The sequence below is a fragment of the Capsicum annuum genome, chromosome 2 (assembly GCF_002878395.1).
Source record: "Capsicum annuum cultivar UCD-10X-F1 chromosome 2, UCD10Xv1.1, whole genome shotgun sequence".
Classification (NCBI taxonomy): Eukaryota; Viridiplantae; Streptophyta; class Magnoliopsida; order Solanales; family Solanaceae; genus Capsicum; species Capsicum annuum.
The window spans coordinates 129,700,945-129,704,658 of record NC_061112.1 but is presented as its reverse complement, the minus strand read 5'-3'; the positions used below and the strand labels follow the sequence as shown (position 1 = coordinate 129,704,658).

The window sequence follows — 3,714 nt, the reverse complement described above, 5'->3', positions numbered from 1 at the left end:
TATAAAATTCAAAAAAAAATTTTATTTTTTAAAATTTCGTGTTAAATTAAATTAAATTATTCTTTTTTAAACGGAGGAAATAGTATTTGATATTTGACCAGACCCCAATCATGGTATGTATGGGTTTTAGTATTTTTTTTTCCTGAGCAAAAAAATAATCCAAAGGCAGGTATGGATAAGAGTGACCCCTTTTTGCTATTCCATTGCATACATGCTTGTGTTTGGTATCTCTCCAATATAATCCGATTAATTTGAATTCGTAATAGAACAGTAATTAGTAGCTGTTATCTCACTATAATTTTTAATACTCTCATTTGATAAGCAGAATGAGATGGATAAAATATGTATCGCATGAGGTTAGTTATCTTATTTTCTATATGAAATTATTTATCACATTATTTTAATCCTTTTCATGATGTTGTTATCCTTTATGACGTAAAAAAAGAAAACTAATCTTCTATTTCATCTCAGCAAATTGCTATCGTCAAACGAGCAACTGTTAAATTTTGAAACTAAAACTTGGTAAGATATTTTCTTTTTTGGATTTTTCATTTACATGGTATTCGGTATTAATCTAAATTCGAACGACTTAGAGTTCATTGAAGAAAATATTCCTTTTCAAGATTTTCTTTAATATTCAAAGCTCAAAAATAAAATCTTTGATTATGAGAGAAACAATATCTCATCCTTTTAATAAACTCGGCAAGATATATATAAAATCTAATGGCTAAAATATCAAACATGAAAGCAATAATCATTTAGGTGCGGTGAGATTTGTTGTATGTTATTAATGCCAATAATTTCAGTGCTATACAGGCCTCCTTAATTTGGCTCCTTTAATATGTCCCTTGGAGAAATTTAAGGACAACATTATTAGAAAGGGCATAAGTCATCAATTACGTATTAGCACAATTTTGTTTGGTTTTATTTGGGCATCTATCCACATGGAATTCGTTTAGTATTTCAGGTCCATCCCTGTCAATCATGGACCATTATATTCTCCCAGCCCAACTTCCCAATCATATTCCAAGTGGAAATTTGAAAACAATCATCTATTTTAATCTTTTGAATGATTATCTGCAATTAAAAAATTATTGATTCGATTAATCTAAATTTATGTTATCTTTCAAAAGAAAATGTTTCTTGCAATAGTTTTTTTTAAAAAAATTAAAATTATGTCATCTAACAGAAGAATATATATGTTTCTTACAATAGTTTTTTTCTTTTTAAATTTTTAAAGTTCAAATTAAGAGTGTTTTTCAATTATGAGTGAAAAAAATTATATTTATTTCATCACAAATCTTAACGGTGATGGCAAATGAAACACTTTTTTGTCTCTTTCTATCTTCTTTTTAATCAAATGCGCACTTTTTGTCTCTCATTTTCTTTAATCAAATACGTAACTTTCATAAAATAGTAGCTACTCTACTCCATGAAGTAATCGTACTTTTTTTTTCGTTTGGCTAGATTTGGGGATATCGCCATGTTTTTGCTTCAATAATTTATAATGATAATTATGGGTTGTGGTGCAGCGAATGGGGCTACTTCATCCTTAACCAGAGGTCGAGGGTTCAACCCAGGCATGGAGAAACCTCTGTTGGGAATGCTACCCCCGAATAGGGCCCTATCCGGCGCGAATCCGAATTAATCGGACTCCAATGCGGGTATCGAACACCAGATGAAAAACCAAAAAAAAAAATTATAATGATATTGGACATAATATATGTAAAATATCCCGATCTAGCGATACAACATTATAGGATAGTTATCAAAGTTAAATTTTATTAATTTTCGCTTAAGATGTAATTTCTATGTCATATAATAGTAGCAGACCTCCAATAAAAAAAACCTGTGTACGAGTACAAGGAAAAATCTATAGTGTTGGTTACAGATTCACATGCATTCAATAATTTTTTTGAGACGCTGAATATATATTAATAAAAGTTTTAAATATTCATAGATATTTGACTATGAATCATGTTAATATCGTAGTATAAACTTGAAGTCGTTATAGGAATCATAAATTTCAAATCATGAATTCGTCTCCGTCTCCGCTTCTCTGTAGTGTGTAAAACTGAACATTAAAAAGATCTCAAATGAGACTAAAAAATTAATAATTTAATCAAATAATATAATACAGTGGTTCGAGAAAAAGTAACAATATCTACTCAAATACAATAATAAAAGTTTGCCGAATTTCTATTAAAGCTTCCATAATTTTTTATAATTATTATATTAACGTTAGGTTCTCGCCTAATTTCTCTCTTATAAATCATCCCTTGCTCATCAATAAAATATTCAAACTGATTAGAAGAAAATGATTAATCAGCGATCATAAGTCACAAACAATGTAGTGTACGATCTTAAATTGTGCTTTAATTATTATGTGAACGTTTGTGTGACATTTGGTATGATAAAACATTAAAACTATGTTATACGTGTACCAACTAGTTTAACAAACATAATTACATAACTAAATTCAACGTCCTACTTTTTCTTTCACATTTGTTATTATTATTATTAATTATTTTATGTAAAGCAAAATTGTCTTTTCAAAGTAGGCAGATAATAGATATTGAAGCTCCTACCATAGATTTAGATAATGCTTGTGGCACCTAGATGATTAGCATTAATATGTGCTTTTATTAATGTATTTCCAATGCATGTACCAAAAGAAAAAAAATAAGATATGATTAAAAACTATTTGAATAATCACTTGTTTAACAGGTTATTAATTCTTGATTAGAATTTCAAACATCAAGTAGTCCCACTAGTAGCTTAGGAGGCACCGCGTTGTTTGGAACAATGCACCTTAAACATTATATTCATCTTGCAAAATAAAAATAAATAAATAAATAAATAATGGTAAATTTAATTAATTTGGTTTATTGAGTACGAGTAAGTACCTACATGCATGGATTGATAACGTAGGAATGGTAATTTATGAACTTGCAAAATATATATATATATATATATATATATATATATATATATATATTTTGTAAGGAAACGTTGGAAATATTTATTATCAAATTTTTGATATGTTATATAAGAGCTAGTAATATCATATAGTGCACAATTTAAAAAATCTATGCATTCTTCGCATAAATAAATTTTACTATATGAAGGTTATTTTTATCATTTTAGAAACTTAAAAGTCATGTATTATTAATATTAATATCTACATTCTTATTACATTTATGATCCTCCATAAAAACTTTGTGCATATTTTTATATAATTTTGCAATGAGAATGCCAACAAGCTGTCCTAACTTCATGGTTCTATGGTGTAGTGGTTAGCACTCTGGACTTTGAATCCAGCGACCTGGGTTCGACTCCCGGTAGGACCTATCTGCATTTTTTGTTTAATTTTTTTTCCCTTTTACATTTTGTATATAGAGAATAAAATTTTTAAATTTCAGAACTAACAAGTAACAAAACAGTTGGCTTATGATCTTGACTTTTTATATTGATAGCTTTCCATTATTTTTCAATTTAGATTATTAGATATACCCCTTCCGTTCATCTTTACTTGTTCAGTATTGACTTTGATTATGTTCTACAGTGCCCAAGAATAAAAATATAATTTTGCTTTAAAGAAGTAATAATGGGGTCACTTTCTCCTTTTTGTTTCTATATTTGGGTATGTTTGGGAAGTTAACAAAAATAACAAATAAAAATATGACGGAAGAATGTTAGTTCGTTTTCAAGAAC

General features: G+C 28.0%; 1 non-coding gene across 1 annotated transcript; it reads left to right on the top strand.

The window, feature by feature from the left end:
- The first annotated feature begins 3,278 nt into the window (after positions 1–3,278).
- Positions 3,279–3,350, top strand: TRNAQ-UUG. Its single transcript has one exon. It is a non-coding gene; the product is annotated as a tRNA-Gln (tRNA).
- The last annotated feature ends 364 nt before the right edge of the window (positions 3,351–3,714 follow it).